At 36.7% G+C, this 22,925-nt stretch overlaps 1 protein-coding gene across 8 annotated transcripts in view; it reads left to right on the forward strand.

Moving 5' to 3' along the window:
- The first annotated feature begins 3,272 nt into the window (after window positions 1-3,272).
- Window positions 3,273-22,925, forward strand: part of sema6d (semaphorin 6D) — a 230,697-nt gene continuing 211,044 nt past the window's right edge. For all 8 annotated transcript variants that reach the window (XM_073929093.1, XM_073929098.1, XM_068214767.2 and 5 more), the window contains exon 1: window positions 3,273-3,421. The gene's annotated coding sequence lies outside the window, so the exon portion shown is untranslated. The remainder of the gene's footprint in view (window positions 3,422-22,925) is intronic.

Below are 22,925 nucleotides of genomic sequence, written 5' to 3' on the forward strand. Positions count from 1 at the left end.
GCACCCCTAATCGTCACTGTTATGCAGTTTAACCTTAAAACATGTGCATGTTATTTTTAAGCAACCATGAAGACACAGGCTAGATTGTTTGGATGTTTTTGATTAGACATGGGGCTAACCTTTGCAAGCCCTCCAGAACCAGAGTTATGATGTCTATAGAGCATTCTGTCACCTGACCAACTCTATTCCCACAGGACTCTTTTTCATTAGAGTTTAGCTCCGGATCTAATTAAACACACCTGTCTAAAGTAAGAAAGGTACTCTGGTTAAACTTCCAAGAAAAGTCAGCAGGATAGTGACCCTCCAGGAACACGATTGGACACCCCTGGACTAGCATCTTCTAATGACCCATACCGTACTGCACAAATGATTTCTGCACCATGCTGACCTTTAATGACCTTTAATGACCTTTCAGGACAGCTTATCTGACTGTGCAGAGGCGTGCATGTGCTCCCAAAAGCCAGCAGGAAAAATGGGGGATGGGTCGCAGCAAGTGTGCAAGAGTGTGTGCCGAGACAGTACCCCCAGGGCCGTCTGCGTTCTCAGTCTGGTCGCCTGCCCATGCCGCAAGTATCGACTGAGTGTCTGATTGTCTTCAAACTGTCAGCATGGGCTTATTGTGTTTCACAGCTCAAGAACAGCCAGGAGACAATGAGGAAAAGTCTAGAATTGTGCATTCACTCTCGCTGTCTTTCTCAGATCTCTGCATGATGAGCTCTGAATGACAATTTCACACCTGGACTCATTATGCTCCTACTAAAATTCTCAGATTATTTGAAATTCAAAAATTGAAATTCAGAACAATATAACATCACCAATAATGCCACCACAAACTTCTTTTAGGAATGTTTGCCACACCTTAGGAGACATTTACATGATATTGTTTTCAGCCAGTTTTTTTTGTACACCTAAACGACTGTTGGTTTACAGGAAAACATCGTTTTTGGGATGCATAAAAAGGAAACTGGTTAAAGTGGAAGTTTTTGAAATTGGCACTGTTGTCATGTCTGTGTATTACACCTCAAACGAGAATAGATAAAACTGGTGACATCATGCGCATGCGTGGTGCGTGTTCAGTGCAGTATAGATTTGAGGCAACCACCCAGCACGCACAGGACGTCAATATGACGTCAGTTTGACTTTGTACCCCAATGTAACATACGAATAAATGTCAGTATTTGATATCAATATGATGTTGGTTTAAGATGTTGGCTCAATGTTGGACTTTTAGTCACTTTACAAAACAACCTAAAATCAACCAAATATAAACGTCATTTGATGTCAGTTTTGGACATTCAAATAGCTTTGTTCTTAGACGCTTGCTAGACCTTGAATTTTGGTCACCTGGCATCATGACCCAAATCTAACCTAATAATAACATCGTATGATGTTGTGTGCCTGCTGGGCATGAACAAATGCACAACAATGGCGGAGTACTTGGTATTGTTATTGTTGCTCATGTTTGCTTGCGATTTCATAAGCAAAGTGTAGGATTACCTCACATTCCAACAAATTGACTAACCAGCCAACTTAGTCCCTTATTTATCAGGGGTTGCCACAGCGGAATTAACCTCAACTATTCCGGCATTTGTTTTACACAGCAGATGCTCTTCCAACCACAACCCTGTAGTGGAAAACACACATATTACTTGCATGACAAATTCTAAATACACAAAAGTTCTACAAAAAAGACCAGGGAGATAAATATGAATATAAAAAAACAAAAAATAAATATGATATTGAATTACATTTATCTAATCACTATCTTTTGACAAAAAGTATGATTTACCGAAACAAGAACCCCTCCATAGCTTAAATTGAAAGTTTGTAGATCCAGCTATGGCTTCCGAGGACAAAGGCAGGGGTGAAGCTCCCCCCCTGGACAAGGCCCACATGGTGGTGGTGGGGAGGATGGTGGGTGAATGTCTGCATCAATATCTGCATCCAAATGTATTCATAGAGTTTCGTGGCTAATGGTTGGAACTGATTGTGATAAGTGCTGTCACATTAGGTAATCATTGTGTCTCGTGGCTATTAGTTGGAACTGATTTTAATGAGCGAAGTGACATTGTTTTGCTGGTAGAACTAGCACTAAAAGCTACATTTCTGAGCTGCAGATGGCTCATCATCACTTTCTTACAGGTACTGTTTACCAACAATGTGACAGAGCCAAATACTGGCCTGGCAACCTTAATACATATTTTTTGCCCATTTTTGCAGATATGTGTTAACTTGGATCTTTTTGAAAACATTGTCATGTAAATGTAAACCTTGCAAGGGCAAAACTTATCTGTTTTCATCTAAATCGTTCCTGCATAAACATAGCCTTGTTGTACTTTGGCACTGCACCATTCATTAATTCATTCATGTTTTTTCATACTCCGGACAAAATGTTTTTCAATGTCAACTTGGCATGCCCTTTACAGTCTAAATGAAACAAAAGGGGTAAGAGAAACATACAACATTTGAAGAGTGGGGGGTCATGAGGACAAGATGGAATACCATTACTCAAGGTTGATATCATTCATTCATTCATTCATTCATTTTCCTTCAGCCCTTTTTTTGCTTCGTCTATTTTTCTTAGTCCATTTATTAATCAGGGGTCACCACTGCGTATTGAACCGGCAACTTATCCATCATATGTTTTACAGAGCGCATGCCCTTCCATCTCCAACCCAGTACTGGGAAACACTCATACACTCACACATGGATTGTGGGGGAAACCGAAGCACCCGGAGGAAACCCAAGCAAACCCGGGAAGAACATGCAAACTCCACAAAGAAACGCCAACTGGCCCAGCCGGGGCTCAAACCAGCAATCTTCTTGCTGTGAGGTGATGGTGCTGACCACTGTGTCACCATGCCACTGGTCCAAAATAAACTATACTAAAGTGCTGTGGTGCTCAAGGGAAATGGGAAGAGAAATCTAATCGTCTCGGCTAACCGCTATGATATATATCGCCACACTGTATTGATTCATATCCTGCCACGCGCGTCTGTTTTTCTAAGGAACAAATAAAGCGCAGAGGGAGCAAGTGATCAATTAGCCTCACATTATTCCTTTTGTCTGCCACAGCTGAGCAGTCTTATCAACCTCAACCACACAACTTCCCCTCTGGCTGTCATCCCGAACCTGCTCCCACAACCTGGCTTTGTCAGAACCACTGCTGCAGTCTGGCTTAACCGGGTGTGTGCGCGCGTGTGCTCAACTCCCAAGAGTTTACCAGACAAGGGTGTGTGTGTGGCATTGACTCTCTCTGCGCTCGCACACACACACTCTGCCTCGCAGCTGCGTGTATGACAGCGAGTGTGCATGTGTACCACTGTCCTTCAGTCTGAGCGAGTGACTGTCCAGCTTATGGAGGTGCACACTCTCTCTCCGTCTCTCCTCGCGTGTGTGTCCTGCAGAAACCCGACAGAACGTAAGTCCCCTGGTGTCTTTTGATGCTTTTGTTTAATCCGTGTGTGCGTGAGAGACACTTCAGATGTCCCTGTTCCCTCGCAGTTCTCCTTTCTGCTGTTTGAAAGTCTGTCTAGATGTGCGCTTGCTGTATGATAGCAGATGTTTGAGGTGATTAGGTCAGGATTGGTTTTAGGGGGCTGGTAGAATATAAACTATAGGGGGAGACAGTTGTCTGCAACTGCATGTCACATGCAAGGTAACTATCCTTCAGATTGGCTGAAGGTTTGTATTGATTGACGCTTTGTTCTGGTGTGATGTAAGCTCATGTTTACAGGACTGGCTGAACACACACTTGATATTTTAATGAATCTGCAAATCTTCTTGTTTACAGACCAAACTGAACAAAATCTCTTTTTGATTAGTCATTGACTTTAGTCATTTTTTAATACAATCACGTTTACTTCAGAACAAAACTGTAAGTCATTTAAACTTACCCAGGAGGCACAGTATGTCAACAAAACGTCATATTGATGTTGTACCCCAATGTCAGAGGACGTTGCAATTTGTTTCGAAATGTAAAATTGGGGTGACATCAGAATCCAACGTCAGGCCGACATCAATATCCAACGTCCAACCTAAAATCAACCAAATATTTACATCTAAGGATGTTACAGCTTGACGTTGTGTGGACGTTACCACTATGTGACGTTTATCAGATGTTGGATTGTGGTTGCCATACCTGACGAATAAATGTCAGTTTTTGACGTCAATATGACATTGGTTTTAGATGTTGGCTTGACGTTGGATCTTGGTCACCTTCCACACAACCTAAAATAAAGAAAATATCAATGTCTAATGATGTTACAGCTTGACGTTGTGTGGAAGTTTTCACTATAACGTCTATCAGATGTTGGATTGCGGTTGCCATACCTGACGAATAAATTTCAGTATTTGACGTTGGTTTAGGATGTTTGCAGAACGTTGGATTTTGGTCACTTTCCAACACAACCTAAAATCAACCAAATATCAACATCATTTGATGTCATTATCGGACGTCAAAACAACATTGTACTTGGACGCTGGCTAGACATTGAATCCGTGACACCACAACCTATTATTAACATCCTTTGATGTTATGTGCCTGCTGGGTATTTTTCTGGGTATATTAACTTCATTAAACAATATAAAAATGGCAGTGAGGTCAGAACAATGATTAAATAATTTTTGCATGGGGCAGGAAGTAATTAGCTTGTAACTTGTGGGCGCAATATTTGTATGAGGCTCTTCTTGGTAATGCATGTGGTTAATAGTCAATGCTGAATAATGCTAAATGCTAAATAATTAATAAGACTCATAAAGCCCCAGCATGTGTTTGAGACTCTAGCTGCAGGGATGCACTTTAGCACTCCAAACTGGACACAGCACGCCAGCCATGCCCTCGCCATGCCCATGCATCTCCGCACCAATTACTGAATTAAAGGTGAAATGTAGTGGGAAATATTCCACCGCCAAATCATTTCAGCTCATTAGTAAATCTATGTGGAAAGGCTGATGTATCTTCCAGCTCTCTTAATTCAATTCAAAGGGCTTAATTGGTTTGACCAAATTATGTTTTGTGATGGCGAACAAATAACTTTGCTAGAGCAAGAGAATGACACTTTGAAGTAAAAGTTTAGCAAAAACAACAGGTTTAAATGTGTACAAATCTATTTACTCTGCATCCTTTTTTTTTAAGTTTTCCAGTAGAGAAAAAATTGATCCATGTTTAATTTAGCTGATCTGTTCTACAGAACAACAAGAAGAAAGATAAAGTGTATATATACAAGCAACATTACACAAGTAGCTCTGTGATATGGCTGTATATCAGCACTGCTGTAATGCATGCATATATCAGCAGTGGCTGATGCATAATCATTTCAAAGAGCTACTTGTGTGATACTGCATTTATATAATTGTTTGTTACTACAAAGCATTTTTTCATATTACTGAAATTTATAACAAATGCGATTTTTATTTTTTTTCTTGAACAATAATAGATAACAAACATCCGTATAAAGATGCCAAGTCAATCAGTCCAAGGAATGATTGCCAAGTTTTTATGCAGTCAAATCTATTTGCTCTTGAGTAAATAACTGATGTCTGTGAACAATTATTGCCTGTAGATATAACTAAATCCCCAGTCAGATAACAAGATTTTGTCACTATGTCAGATTTTGCATTTTTGTCTTGATAAAATCTTGACTTGTTGTGGGTAACAAATGTGTCAGACTACACGTTCCTTCATTCAAGAATCAGTCATCCCGTGATGTCTACAACGAGCGTTATTTCCCAAAGCAGTCACAAGTTTTGCTTATTGTTTTACAATATTTCTTATCTTATTAATTTTAATGTTTTTTTTTTTTTTTTTACGTTATATTTATCTCAAACACTTATGCTTGCTGACAACTAGAATACATTATTTAAGGCCATTCGTTATGGCATTGATGGGATCAAACATATATTTTTGTTTTTTTAAATTAGGATATTTCCTTTTAAATCTAAATGTATATTTTCCAGCCATAGTTTGCTTATTAAACACTATGCCTGCACTTGCCACGAGTGAGACAGAAAATGAAGGCATATTTAGCACCAAAGAAATATCAGATGCTCAAGACAAAATAATGACATATTAAAATAATTAGCAAAAATATGACAGAGGTTTGTGATACAACAATCACAGTGAAATATTATTTAAATACTTATTTTACGGAGCAAAACAAATCATGACTGCACAGTTGAGTAGTGGATGGGCACAAACAAAAAATAATTCGTATATTTTTCTTAAAAAAAAAAAAAACATCTTTTTGAAATGAACTTCGTTTGGTTTAATTTGTATCTTAATGTATTTTTGTTAGTCAGATATCTAGTAAATAAAAAAGAATAATGAATTACATCTGAGATGATGTGCTTCAAATCAAGTCTGCTATGAACTTCAGTGTCAAAGCACAAACTGGTTTGTTAAATGAAATAAGATCTAGCCTAAATAAAATTGAAGTAAAATATTCATAGTTTCAGAGAAACTCGCACCAAACTGTTTTCATTTTTAATGACAAAATCTTCCATTGCCATTGAGTTTCAATTTAATTAGTTTTATCAAGTAATTTGAATATACAAAACCTATTCAATGTGCTTTTACTGCGTATTTGCAGCACTAAACGTGTTTCCAGATTATCTCGGAAGAACAAACTCTGTTGGAAGGCTGAAAGAACTCAGAAACTCCTTGTGAGAATGCAGATGTCTGCATATTTGTTCCAGTCTGTCAAATAAAATGGTTTGAAACACTTAAATATTTTAGAGAAAATAGTTTTCATGATTTTTCGTCGGGAAGATTGAAAAAAAAAACATTAACATGCCAGACTTTCTGCAATGATATAAAGAGGCGTCGCAGACAAGGTATCGGTTGTCGATTGAATATTGTGTCACGACGCCCATTTGTCGTTTACGACTCCCTACGTCAAGGAAATTGTGCCAAAATCATGACAAAATTGTGTGATCTGACCAAGCTTTAAACAATGACAAATCACAATAGCCTAAGACCACTATACAGACCTCCATCATACTCCTGAATAAGCATCTGTCAGAGGAGTTCTCATGTCAAACAAATAAGAGGCAGCGATAATCTAATGATTCGAGAGTTTGACTTGGAATCCAAATTCCTCTGATCAAGGCACCAAACCCCAATCCAGTCTTTGGGTAGCCTACTGTTCATAGGTGTAAGGCGCTTTGGATAAGGACATCCGCTTAATACATAAATGTAAAGATAAAGGCTGAACGGCCTCCAATGTTTTGAAAGTTATCTCTGAAATCACTTAAACTAATTTTCAAACAGGCAATAATCTTAAAATAAACTGAATATTTGCAATGCAACTGCATACTTTCTTTTGTTTTCTCCATTCAATCCCAATTATTGTGTGTGTGTGTGTCTTTGTTTTGTTTGCCAGGGCTTGGCTGAAGCGGGCAGCAACCATATTGCCCATGAGCAGAGACCCCACCCAACCACATTCACATGTGATAAATAAAACATGACACTTACATTGTGCCTGGGCTGAGTGTAGCCGGGTAGCTCAGTTGACCCATCCCAGAGAGCCACAGACAGGTTTGGACTAATTTGGGTCACTGTAAGTCCAATATAAAAGCAGCATGTCAGTATGTACAGAAGCTGAGTGAATCAGCAAGTCCAGAATGATCCAGCTCAGGTCCCTAGACTCCCCCAGCTGAGGGAAATATAAAGCAGGAACATGTTCAAAGGAAGTCAATGTTTATTCCCTCGGTATCACTCTCTTTCTCACTCCCGCTCTATTTCTTTACCTCTCCGCTATTGTTGAGAGCATGTGCAGATTTGCAGAACATACCCATCTTTTTCCTGTTCTTCCCTGTGTGCATTTTAAGCCACAAACTGAGGAACAAAACAGTTATATTTGCACTCTCTAAAAGATTTATTCATGCAGAAATTGCTATTCATTTACAATGCAAATGCACGGTAAAGATAACAAGATGACTGTATGCTTGTATGTGGAAGGTAAAGATCCTGACCCACTCAAAGTTTGGCTCTTAGTTGTGAACGATTAGCATACTCGATTGCTTGCGGCCATCTATTTGTGTTTCTGTAGGTTCTAAAGCCTACACGCTTTCTCTGAACAGAGAGGAAGCTTCCTGCCTTTTTCACCCCGCCGTATCCTCTTCATCTCTCTCTTTCACAGCTTGTTTTGTTTGTCAGCTGGGACTTGCGTGCATGTCTTCCAGATTCACACTTTCTAATGTTTCATTTGCCCCCTTATGTATGATTTTTCTTAGTGGAGGTGGGTTGATTCGCCTCTGTGCCCTAGGCAAGTGCCCTTTCTTTTTTTTCAACTGCCAAACATCTCCTCACCCACCCCCAAATCCGAGCCTATGCCAGCCCCCCACTTCATCCTGTAACCCACCCTGAGGTTTGAGGATGTTTTAGTAAATAAGGTAAAAAGCAGTTTCAGAAGTCGCCCCCTATACTTCTTAATAGTGCACTATTTGAGGAAGCAGCCATTTGTTGTGGTGGACATTCTGAAGAGCACTCAATCGATCCCACAATGCACATCAATAACGTGTACAACCGGTGTACACCAAGTGTGCCGCAAGCCTGCGTTTGAGTGAAGGTATCGGCCGTTAGATCGCCCCCTGGGGGCTGGCTGCAGTACAAGTCATAAAGCCCGCCTCCTCCGTGTTAATGAAGGAGACTTGAGCCCAAATAAAAAAATTAATTAAACTTGCAATAAAATGTCCCGAAAGATGGTTCTGGTCGATTAAGGCACTGGTTATTGTGCTGAAATAGGTGCAGATCCTCATTTCTGTAAACAGTTTGTTTTTAGCAGTAATTTAATGCTGGGCGTGTCATCGTGATTGACAGTTGTGATTGACAGTTTCTCAAAGCGCGGCGTCTGAGCTTCGGCAGAAGACTGAAGTGTTATTACTCGATTTCTGTGATATTTTACTATGACAAAATGAGTTCAGCAGTAAACTATAGTTTCAGACATACATGATCTGGTGGAACACTGTTTATTCGCTAACGTCAGAGCTTTTTTCGGGCTTTATTAGTTTGCTGATACACGCCTAGCCACCCAGATAGCAAAATACACTGGGGCCAGTTCTTGCCTGCCGGAGACTTACCCCTCAGACTGACTACCTCTGCTGGACCTACTCCGGATGCCTGGACTCACTGCCCGATTCCAGCCTGAGTCAATTGAGCCAGATGCGGCGGCCGAGCGAGCAGGCGCTGCCGCATGCGAGCCGGAATCAGCCCGCGACGCCGCGAGTAGGTTATGTGCGCTGCTGCCCGGAGCTGGCGCGATTGCATCTTCATTATATAAAACCTTCACATTTGTAAACGTTATTACAACCATTTTTGTTGATATAACAACAAACGCATGCTACTATGTGAACGCAAAGTGTATCACTGAGTTTAACCTTTGAATAAAGATGCAAACAGCATACATAGCAATTATTTAAATAAATTATCTGCATTTTAAGTTTTGGCATGTTATTAAGTAATCTACTGAATTTGCTGTTATAAATCCTTATAAGGTTCTTGAAATCGAATCTTATATAACCTAATAGAGCTGTAAATGTTAGATATTATTTATTTACATCATTTACTGTTGGCGTTTTATTTGAACACTCCAGCTAACATTAAAATGAATGTAAATTCCTCGTTGCCAGATATAATGAAGGCATCGAATAAACCAAATGAAAAGGGAGTCAAAAAAATTAAATAAATAAACAATTCAAGCGAAAATGAATAAACAATATACTAGTGATGTTGCAGCAGATAGACATTGTATTAATAGTGCAAAGTTTTTTCTGCACAAATTGACAAATTGCAGGGTTGGGATGTGTAAATATCCTGTTGATATTTAGTAATCTTGCTGTATTTATCTTCTAAACGCACGATTGTTCCCGCATGGTAAATCGTTATGGTGTGTAGGCTATATTTTGGGTTCTGTTGATGGCTAATTAAAAATAAAAACCTTTCTAAAAATGTATGTGTTGTTTATATGCTATTGTTCATATTTTACAAGTGTTATTTCTACCCCTATGAAGATAACAAATACCAACAACAAATATAACAATACGAGAATATATTATTTGTGCTCATATTCAGGCTAGAGTGTATAAAAGATCGTTTATTTCTGCAGTCCACCATGTATTGCTTTTATTAAAGTTTAACAGCTTACATCACACCGTTTTTAAACCGTATATTATTGTGTTTTTTTTAATGTAAGTGCTTCTATTTACATCAGTGAGCGTTTGTTATAGTGCAGACACCGGCAGTCGAGTGAGAAGTTCGGGGGGCGTGGTTGATTTTACATAAAGCGTTTGGTTGGAAGCTCGACTCCGCTCATTTTCGCGGCTCCTCCTCTGGCTCCATCAGACAGTCCTTCTGCGCATGTCAAGGCTCCAATTTCAGCAGTCTTTTGCGACAGTTTGTGCCCGTCAAGCAGGCGTTTTGCCCTCAAGGCGTTCAATGGGAAAAGGGGCTGTCGCGTCGTCCATATTTTTTACAGTCATTGGTGTACACTCAGCGGCTAAAGAATACACATTGCACTTTAAAATATAATTTATGTAATTATGGTGGTATGGTGGCACAGCGGCTAGCACTATCGCTTTACAGCAAGAAGGTCACTTGTTCGAGTCCCGGCTGGGCCAGTTGGCATTTCTGTGTGGAGTCTAAGGACATGCGGTATAAGTGAATTGGATCAACTAAAATTGGCCATAGTGTATGAGTGTGTGTGAATAAGAGAGTGTACGGCTGTTTCCCATTACTGGGTTGAGGCTGGAAGGGCATCTGCTGTATAAAACCTATGTTAAAGTAGTTAGTGGTTCATTTTTGTTGTGGTGACGGTAGATAAATTATGGAAAATTAATGAATTAATAAATTAATGTATTGTTAAATTAACATTTGTGTACATGACAGAAATCAAAGTACGTTGTTTCATTACTAATAGGTAGTCCCACACGGAATCTGCGTGTGCAGAATTTTGCAGATTTTACGCAAAAGTTTGCAGATTTTTAGCGCATCATTAATTCTATTTATTTACTTGTAAATGTGTGTAAATCTATATTTGTTCCGTTTTGAAATAAATTACAGTGATATTATTGACTAATATGTAAATGTTCATCTGATTTATGTACAATGCAGTTTGTGCAGTAATATTTTCTGTCTTTTAGTTAAATTATATGATATATATCTAATTGGATTTTCATTTTAAACATTAAATAAAAGTAAAAAACATAATATATTTTTTTACATATTAAAGTCTTAGTTACTTCCAAAATAATGTACCAGAAATCCGCAGAATTTTACCAAAATTCTCAGCAGAAACGGCAAAAAACGTCCGCAGATTTCATCTGGCCCTAAGTAACTCACAAAGTGTGAAATATCACTAGTTCTGACCAAGAAAATCGAATCCGTCTGAGAGATTTACAGGATCAACTAGCAAAAAACATCATCAGTTCCTGTTCATTCTGTTGTAGGAGACTAGTGATTGAGGGTATTGACCTTATTCTTTACGAGCGGGTGCAGCCATTTGAATCTATTTGGCTCGAGACTTCCAGTCTTATTCACTTCCATTTATTTTTAGATGTTAAAAACAGCTGCTTGATGTTGCAAACTGATATTTTCTCATACTATTTTTTTTTTTATGTATAGTCACAGACACTCTTGTTTGTAGAGCAAGTAGTTTGAACGTTTTCTGCTGTTTATTCTTAGTAATTTCTCCCGCATTTTAGAATACGGTCAATAGAAGCAACTTTGGTGACAGTCATGCAGTTGTACTAAAGGGCCAGGCCATGTGATTATGGCGTTAGGGTGTTTTCACTCTTGCCTTATTTAGTTTGGTTGAATTGCACTAGAGTTAATTTTACCTTTTGGTGTGGTTCAATTGGACAGGTATGAATGTAGCAATTGCACTTCAGTGCGCACCGAAAGTGGACCTAAAACCGAAAGTGGACTGCAATGTGCATTATGGGATGTGAGGGTAAAATATTTGTTGACAGAACTTTACCAACGATTTTAAACAGAGAGAGAGAAGGAAGAAAACGTTAGCTGATGGATCATTGCTAATATTTCCTGGAGATGACCATGTCGCAGTTTAGCTAAATTAATTAACTCCTCCTCCTGAAATTACTTGTCATGTGCCTTGCTGTTTGCAATACATTAAATCATAGTTTTCCAGACACAGCCACATTCTCAAAATGTATAGTTTGTTTAAAGTAATTCATGCAAACTATCTAGTATAATATGACCAGGGATACAATCAGAGTCATCCCTCCATGTTAACAAGCGTCATTTTGTGTGTGTCGATTTTGTTTTCTTGCAGGGGTTCCATTGGCATTTTCCCGTACGTTAATTCTGACAAATCGAAAAGGAGTTTAGGGAATACATCTGGTCAATGATGTGGATTTTGTCACAAGACTGCATTTTGGTCCTTTTCAATTGGTTCGAACCAAAGCGATCAGTGTGTTATGAAAAGGACACAAATAAAGACAAAAAAAAATGCTGCAATGTATGATTGGTTGCCCTTGGTCGGGATCAAAATGAACTTAAACACAGATGTGAGAGCCCCCTAATTTGCAACTTAATAATACCTTAAAGTTATTTGTTCATTTATAAAGGTTGACCTGGAAGTATGTGTTTTGAAATCTGCCAACCATGCAAAGTCAATAATCTGAACTGTAAATGTCATGTGATAAATCCAGAAGTTCTCAACCTTGCTGTAGACTGTCCTGCAAAGTTTATGTCCAAGCTGCTCCTCCAGCACACCAATCTATTATCTGCAAGCGACCCTGAAGAATTTGATTAGCTGGTTCAAGTGTGTTTGATTAGTGTGTTCGAACTCTGTAGGCCAGAAGGTCTTCAGGTGAAAGGTTGAAGATATCTGGACTAATCGCTGAAAGAACTTTATTTCCATGAGGTCTGGCAGTAGAAATGTCTGTTATCTAAGTCTGGGTACTGGAGGCAATAACACTACAAAATATTTATGATAATAGAACCAAAGGTGTATCTATGAAATCCACCAGAAGAAAACAAACCAGTGCTAATCAGTATAAAATCAGCATGTGTATAAAGAGTCTCAAAGCTTTCTAGTTCGCAACTTTTGACCACCTCCAGTGGCAACCGATTGAATTGCTTTGTAGTGAAAAGCCTCTGCTGTTAAATACTTACTGTAGAATGATTACAACAGACCATCTACACCTGCTCTACTCGCTTGTGCTGTTGTGAGAAAGTACACTAAAACAAAAAATCCATTGTCAATGTGTTATAGCAAAAACATATCATTACAGTTGAAATTGTAGTTGCCATAAACATCCTTTTAATTTGCCTGCGTTCCTGCTCGCTCAGAAGCCACATAACTTGGGTTTGTTAATTCAATAGCACTCATGTGTCTCAGTGTGGGCTCGTAAGAATGTGATGTAGTGCTTGGTGAAGAAAGGAAGGAAGGAAGGGTCTTAAAATTTGAACACAAGTGTGCACAAGAGATGCATTTCAACAAATACGACGTGGAAACAGAGCCTCAGTTAAACACAAACGAAACTGTAAAATGACATGTAAAGGAACCAACAACAGATTGCATTGTTTGTTTATGCTGTTTAGGGGTGTGTAAATCTATAATAGATGATATGAGCTTTGTCTCTAGCACAGCATGATTCATTTTTGCTTTTCACTGCAGAATCATTAGGACATGCAAGGGTCTCCGTTGGCTTCAAGCCAACTTCATTTTGCTCATTTTACACCAAAACAAGAAATCATCTGACTGACATGTAAAAAGACAAAGATGTTTATTTGTGTGTGTGTGTGTGTGTGTGTGTGTGTGTGTGTGTGTGTGTGTGTGTGTGTATGTATGTATGTGATGACATACTGTACATCACATACATCAGTTCTCAACAGTTCTGTGTGGTTCTAGAATCTGATTTGCAGATAGCTCTGCAATTTTCTGCAATAACAACACTCATACAGCCTATTCACCCTTGTGTATTACTCCGCCCACATAGTGACAGGAGATCAAACTCAATAGAGTTTGACAAATATTGCAGCTTTTGGTCAACATAATGTACTTTTGAGGCTTTTTTTTAGGTGAGAGTTGTTTAGATTGCATATATGCAGGTTATTTATAAGGATAGTGCCTATTTTAAATATTTAATTTCGAAGTTACAGCACATCGACGGCCATCAGTCTGTCATTGAGCAGAGTAAAGACAGTGCTTTGCCTTTTTTTTGTGGTTAACTATTGTGATATCCAGATTGCAACAGAGAAGTACTGGGAAATCTTTGTAGACTGATGACATTTCATGCCATTGAATCTTAAAATGTGAGCAAACTCGGCTGTTTTGTCATCCCTGTAGGCATTAAGCTAGATAGTCGTTCAAATACCAGCTCTTAAGTGATGTTGACAAATTAGCAATGGTTTTTACTGTTCTGATGTCAGCTGCTGATGTGAATGCATGGCAGAAGAAAGTAGTTCCTCATGCAAAATGATTTGATTTTCTTTCTTTCTTTTATATGCATAAATATGACATCAAACTGTTGTATGAACGCAATATCGCACTCGTAGCAGTGCAATATATCTGTATATCATCAGTGGTGGGACACTAAGGCACTCGCCCTGCAGCCTCGAGCCAACGGATAGCTTCTACCAGTGCTGATATACAGCCATATTGTACTGCTACTCCAGTGATATTGCTTATATATATATATATATATATATATATATATATATATATATATATATATATATATATATATATATATATATATATATATATATATATATATATATAGATAAAATCAGAATTATTAGCCCTCCCACCCCCCAACCCTATATATATATATATATATATATATATATATATATATATATATATATATATATATATATATATATATATATATATATATATATATATATATATATATATATAAAGGGTTGGGGGGGTGGGAGGGCTAATAATATATATATATATATATATATATATATATATATATATATATATATATATATATATATATATATATATTCCAAATGGTGTTTAACAAAGCAAAAAAAAAATTCAGAGTATGTCTGATATAATTTTTTTCTTCTAAAGAAAGTTTGTTTTATTTCGGCTAAAATAGAAGCAGTTTTTATTTTTTAAAACCGTTATAAGGTAAAAAAAAAAAAAAAAAAAAAGGAGCTAATAATTTTGAACTTAAAATGGTTTTAAAAAAATTCTACAGAGCAAAACATTGATATACAATAACTACAATAAGTCTAACTTCAACTAAATATATATATATATATATATATATATATATATATATATATATATATATATATATATATATATATATATATATATATAGTTGAAGTCAGACTTATTAGAACTTATTTTAAAAAATAAATTAAACCATTTGTGTCAGTCACATTTGCACACTGCATTTAAAACTTAAATAAATACAAATCTGATAGGGTTCTATAAGTCATTTCAGTTTTTTGGCATCCATAGAAAACATTTTTAGAGGTGTTTTGACAATTCAAAGCCACTGTATGAGCAAAAGCCAAAATCCAGAATGCTGTCATTCACAGCACAAAGCACGTCATGACGAAAAATAAAGTTATATAAAGACAGAATGTGGCGAATGATGGAGAATCAGCCTGATGTATGCTGGTTTCAATGTCTGGCACATACATTTGTCATGCTGCTGTGTGGCGAATATTTATATTTATATATATATATATATATATATATATATTTTTTTTTTTTTTTTGCTTGTATGTGCATTTGTGTCCATATGTTTGACATTATTTAGGTGTAATATTGCAAGAAAAGCGTCAACATTCCAAAGATTTTCTAAAAAAAAAAAGAAAAAAAATACCAAAATGTTAATTTGATAAAAGGATTTTTTTTTTTTTTTTTTTTAATTTTTTTTTAAGTATAGAAAGTATTTTCCTTATCTTAACCTTATCATGATTTATTCTGTTTGTTACTGGAAAGCTATTAGTACATGTGGATGGTCTTTGGTTAAGCAACCACTTAATCACACTGTTTACCTAACCACCTTTTTTAAGGGGCCGCTTTAAGTCTCTATTTTTTCTCTTGCTCTTTCTTTTGCTCAATCCATCTCTGCCACTGACCCAATCCCATTAATGATGGATCGATCTAGCCCCGCTATGTTCTGCTGGAGTCTGGAGTGGTTGTAAACTGTGGTTCTCTGGATGGGGCTGATGTGGAGAACCATGGAGGCTGCAGTAATTAGCGCTAGTCAATGTTATGGCACTACATCAATCAGATCCTCTTTTCATCCCGCCAGTACCATGATTGGACCGTTTGTTCTGCGTCTTGTGGGCCAGTGTTTGGATGCTGTGTGGTTGTTTTCTGTGTACCTCTAGAGAAGAGCTGATAGCAGGTCCTGCATATGACTGAAGCTCAAATGTTTTCTTGGTTTTAACTAGTGACATACAGGGACAGTATGTTTTGATAATGAGGTAACTACAACAACATCTGACACCATTTTGCATCTGTCAAGTTTCTTTAATATAAGATCATTTGACTTTATGCCTAGGGAGTTATGTCAGATTTTAGAATGTCAAGCGGTGTGACTCTAAGCCCAATCTCTTATATGTGTGTATGTATACACACATATAGTTTGCTGACTTAAGTACTTACATTATCACAATTGTTTTAAATAATGTTAAAATGCAGAGAAATAAGCAATTTGAACAAGTGACATGTATATTGTAATTTTGTCACCATGCTAAGGACGTCTTTAGCCCTTGATTGTTTTGAGATGCATATATATATATATATATATATATATATATATATATATATATATATATATATATATATATATATATATATATATATATATATCTATATCAAAGACTGAATTTGATTTTGATTCCTTGTTCAGGATGCATGGGATTTTTATTTTTTTTCAGAGTTCATTAATGTTGTGGACAAGCATGCTCCCTGGAAAACTATAAGGGTAAGGGGCAATCATCTTCCTTGGATCAGTTCTGAACTTCTTAGTCTCTTTAGGCAAAGGGATAAAGCATGGGCAGTATTTCACCAGACTAGAAGCAGTGCTGATTGGGAGGTTTATAGACATTTGAGCAAGACCAAAAAACAAAATGCTAAATCTACTATTATCAATTTTCAGCATGTAAGAATCCTATGGATATGTTGACTATGAATTTGTAGCTAAATTCTGAACTTTCCTTTAATTTAAAAAAAGTCATCACACATTTTATTTAATGAGCTCACGTACTTACCAGTGTGCTGATAACTAATGCAGACTATTTTCAGAGTGACTATTTATCATTGGGTCATGTCAATAATTTGCATTAACACTCTAGTTTTCAATCAGTAAATCGCATTCTTGATAACCAGGCAAAACATTTCATCGTCCAGTTTACTGACATTTAAAGACTTGTTCCCATGAAAGAATAAAAAGGCAAGAGATTTTGATCTGATGTAAGAGATCATAACATTCATTTTAGCATGTTCTCACTTTTTTTTCCTCTCCCAGTTCTTGTTCGTTTGGTCTATTTAGGCATCAGTGAGTGTGATTCCACGAGCTTAGCTTGTGTTAGTGCAGGTTAGGAACATGCATTAAATAGAGATGAGAATAGAACAGACAGATGCATTTTGGTTAGAAAACATGATGAGTTTAGAGGAGAAGAAAATAAGTCCCTTTTGATTTCTGCTTTGCTGATAATAGTGCATCATCATTGACGTGAAAGGGAAACAAAATTGAAGTTCTGTTGTGTTTTAAAAAACCCTATTATATAAGATTTGTATAGCTTCTGAATGACTTTGAGACTGTTGAGATGCACTGGATCAAAACGGACCACATGCAGTTCACAGGCCATGATATCCTGATGGTGTGGAACAGAGTGGGGCGGTCATTCCAACCGCTAGATGAACGGCCAATCTAAGAGGTCACTTTACCATTACACTTTTCATGGCCAAAATAAAATACAACCTTATTTACTGTAACAAAATGGGGTTTACTATATGTGTGTGTGTGCAAATGTTAAGCCTCAACTGCTTTTGTCAAGCAAACAAATGCTGACAACGAAACAGAATTAGCCTACTATGCCCACAGCACGATGGAATTACCACAAAGCACAAGAGAATTAGCCCACAACACAATGGAATTAACCCACAACATAACCAAATATTTTCAGCTAAATGAAATTTAAGGTACAGTGAAAAATGGTGTAGCACCTCACCATTTTAAAAGGTAACAATTGGTAATTGTGTCAGGGTGTTGCTCATTGTGTCATTCTACAAGGCTTGAATTATGTAGTTTGTTTTATAACAAGAAAAAAAAAACACATCTACTTGTATTGCAATATGCTGTATCGTGATGAATAATATCACATTGTAGAACAAAGGGTTTGCTGAAAGATATGTTGCAAAAGATGCAAATCCAACATAATTTCTAGTCAACCAATTTCACTCTGCAACCATTTTTTTTATGTAGAAATACAACTCTTATTTACTTAAATTGGCAAAAAATAGTTTTTTTTTGTCTTGATGTCAGAACTTTAAGTCTTAAAAAATAAATGTTTATTGGTAATATTAATACAATGTCCAGGCCAATGAAGACTAAGAAAGTAAAACATTTTTGCCAACATTGATGTGTCACATTACCAGCGATTTGTAACTCCATAAATCGATGGAATTCACACACAATAGCTTAAGGACTACAAATCCGCCATTTTATGGACTACATCTCCATACATGCTCTCTGCTCACACACACGCTCCTCATCCTGACTGATTGCGCAGACACCACCGGAGGATTGTCAAGGACTGATTGCACACACTACTTAAGCAGCACACACACTCTCTCTCCAGTCGCCAAGTCTTGTTTACATCTAGTGATATTACAATGCGTTTACTTTCTTGTTTATCTGTGTTTATACCCTCTCCTTGTTAGTCTGTTTATTCCTGTCTGCCGTCTACCATCTGACCTCTTGTCTTTTACTTTGACTACGTTTATGGATTGCCTGTATACATCTGTTTGCCCCTGTATCGACCACTGCTTACCTGACCTTGCTATTAAACCTGCATGTGGATCTGCACCACTGTTGTCACTGTCACATCCCCTGGGGTCCGTTCTTCGTACCTCGCTTAAATGATCTAAAATGTTTTTGCCGATCCTGAATCTTTTAATCTTGATAACTGATCTCTGGCTAATTTGGTTCTTCAAACAAGTTCATAAATCAGATTAAAATGTCTGGATGACCTGATCTGAGATCGCTGCGCGTGTTGTGAAGGACAGATCTATCGATCCTCGAAATCATGATCAGCAATGCAACGATTGGCTGACGAGACATCATCTGATTAATATTCAATTATCCATGTGAGCAAAATTACATCAAATTAGCAGTCGACAGTTTGTTAAATATGACACACAATAACTTTCCACATATGTTGTGAACTGCAGGCTTTACACTTTCATGTGTCAAGAGTATTTATCATGTATTTCAATGCAAATCAATGTATTTAGTTCTACATTTAGAAAATATTTTCTTTTTTACAGTAGCCGTTTTTTTTTTTTAATCGCTGTATGGAATAACTGGATGTTTACAAAAGCATTTTGATGTTGGTAAAGGCGTCTGCAACTTTTGTGAAGCATAATCACTGGCATATTTACTGTCAAAACATGTTCATGACTGCATTGATGTATTATTTCTTTTTTTTAAAAAGTCACATATTCTGCATTTCTATTATCATACACAAATTGTGCTAAAGCGATCTAAAAAGTTCATATCAATAAATTTTCTCTTTGTACTTTCATTTCGAGGGCGCAGATTGCATAAGTTTTGTTAATATAACTTTATTTATTTTATTAATAACTATAACTTCATATAAATAGTTAATTTTTTTTTTTTTACTATTTTCCCAAGTGTATATAACTACTACTGTAAGAAAATATCATAATTCGGTACTTTCTCTATTATCTTTGCTTGAACTGACCCGATATAATCCTGTTTATATGAATTGAACCTGCTCCCGATCAGGTTTGACCTAGCAGAACTGTTGCTATGACAACAACTCTCAGATCAGCTGCCAAAAATACTTTTGGAAATCCTTGCTATATATATATATATATATATATATATATATATATATAAACACTGACCATGAAGCTACAATGAAATTACATTCCCAAATGCCCTTCTAGATTTTTGTCAAGACTTTTCTAAATTCCCATTACAATCTTGCATAATTCTGAAAAAAGATAAAAATATAAATAAAAAATATATTATAAATATGTATATACACAACAGTTCTGTCTGGTTCTTGAATATAAATCGCTGATAGCCTTGCGATTATTCTGCAGTAATAGCACTCGTACAGCCTCTTCACCTTTCTGAATTACTCCACCCACATACAGTGACAGCAGATAAATAATCTTACTACAGTTTGAAAAATATTGCAGCTGTTGGACAACATAATGTATTTTTGAGACTTTTTTTTTTTTTTTTTTTTTTGGTGAGAATGTAGTTGTTTTGATCGCAACTATGCAGTTTATTAATAAGGCCAGTGCCTATTGCTTAAATATTTAAAATTGAGATACAGCGCATCGGCATTCTATCAGCCTGTCATATTGAGCAGAGCAAAGACGGTTGACATTATGCCATAAGATGGGGACTAGGGAGACGGCAAGACACTTGGTCTTCGGCCTAGTGCCAAGCCATGCCTCCCACCAGTGCTGATATACAGCCACATAGCACTGCTATTCATGTGACATTGTTCAGACAGACAGACAGATAGATAGATAGATAGATAGATAGATAGATAGATAGATAGATAGATAGATAGATAGATAGATAGATAGATAGATAGATAGATAGATAGATAGATAGATAGATAGATAGATAGGTAGGTAGGTAGGTAGGTAGGTAGGTAGGTAGGTAGGTAGGTAGGTAGGTAGGTAGGTAGGTAGGTAGGTAGGTAGGTAGGTAGGTAGGTAGGTAGGTAGGTAGGTAGGTAGGTAGGTAGGTAGGTAGGGCTTGACATTAACACTCGCCAGCCTGGCAAATACAAGTAGATTTTAGCTTTGCCACTTTGGTCGAAAATATTTTTTTAAATGGCCAAAGGCTTCCTCGTCCCTAAAGACTACAATTTTATTTTGAGAGCGTTTGTCAATATGCGTACAAATGTGCTTTTAGAATAGAGAAGCAGCACGACTGATAATTGTTCACGCAAGCAAAAGAAAACGGGTGAATACCGAATGAGAGGATGATCAGGCACACTGTGAGACACAGGCGATCCTTATTCACTGACGTTGTAAGTGAGGAACATCTTATGTGAAGTGCACAAGTGCTTAAAAGCTCCCGTTTCCTTGCACAAAACAACCTCGCCTGGAAACACAACTGGTATAATGGTTTCTCTTTGAAATAGAAACACGTGCTGCTGATGATGTGACAATAAAAGTGATTTGATTTGATTTAGATTGGAAAAAAGCAACGCTCATGCACCCACAGTCCTGCTGCTTTCAAGAGATCTCCAGATTTTTTATATGCAGTCTCTGTTGCCACTTTCGCTTTTACCATTCTTTGAACAGATTATTATTATTGGGCCTAACATTAACCGTGTGTACGTGATCATGATTTCACTATCATCAAACAGAATGTTTTTCACCTACTTTCTTTTGCTTGCAGTTGTTTTTGTTAATATTGTTTAATATGGTTTATGTATAGTTTTAGATCAATGGTAATTTTTTTTTTAAAGAATAAATGTATTTCTTGTTGAATAAAAAGTGTATGTATGCAGCTATATTTAGCTTGTTTTGAAACTTTTTTTATTATTTTTTGTGGCAAGGAAATAATTAGTTTAGTGTGGCCAGAAAAAAAAAAGGCAAATACTAGTCATGTGAAATAAATAAAAAAAAATAAATAAATTATGGAGGCATGTGGCCATAACAAGTCATGTAATTTTAAATCAAGTAATTTTAGCACGACAATGTCAAATTTAGGCAAATATATTTCCCCAACAACAAAATTGTGGCCAGTGAAAATGACCAGTGACTTGTAACATTGGAAAACTACTAGCCACAGTGGCTGGTTATCAAAAAGGGTAATGTCAATATATACCCAGCCCTGGTTGTATATCTACATTTTCAAAACTAAATGTGTACTTTTTGTGGGTTGTCAATTGTTGTGGAAACTTTTGTTGCAAAAAAATCATTACAGATTTGGATTGACATAAAAAAATAGCATTTTAGTTGTACACTATTCAAATAACAATCATCTGTAGCTGCAGCATGAGACGGTTATTTCATCATTTCAAAATGAGTTAATTTGTTTTTTTTACTTTTTTATTTATGATCAAACATTGCTCTTGCATTGTTATTTTACTACCTATAAACAAATATTGGATATGAGCAAACACTTTCTCTGGGATAAAATTAACAAATAAATCATCCAGTGATACTCAGTTTAAGGATTTGATTTATTAAGCCACATAGCATTTGGAGATAGGCAAGCTTTTTCCAATATATAGTAGTCAGATTAACCCACCCACTAATAATCATGAACATGCAATTTGCCCAGATGGGTTTAAACAGTATAGCATGAAACCATGCAGTTTGATGCACAGCATGTTAATGCACACGCATCCACTACAGTAAAACAGACTATCAAGTATAGTTTAGGTAAAGAAGGAAAAATGAAAGAGAAAGATTATTTTTTTCTCACCCATAGCAATACCAGCATGGCAAATCATTTTACAGAACATAAAGAACAAAGCAGGTTTCAGCAACACAAAAAGCAAAGCTTTAATTAAGCATAATGTTAATTAGTGTCGGTGTGGTGGAACACTTGTTCTGTCTGATTATCAGCTAATTAATCTCTAGAGAGAACACGCTGAGCTCTGAGAGACAGATTAAAATCCAGAGACCAGCATGACCAGCGGCCTGAGAAAGAAAGAGAGCGAGATTTCTGATGAATAAAAGGTT

This window comes from Danio rerio, chromosome 18 (assembly GCF_049306965.1).
Source record: "Danio rerio strain Tuebingen ecotype United States chromosome 18, GRCz12tu, whole genome shotgun sequence".
Taxonomy (NCBI): Eukaryota; Metazoa; Chordata; class Actinopteri; order Cypriniformes; family Danionidae; genus Danio; species Danio rerio.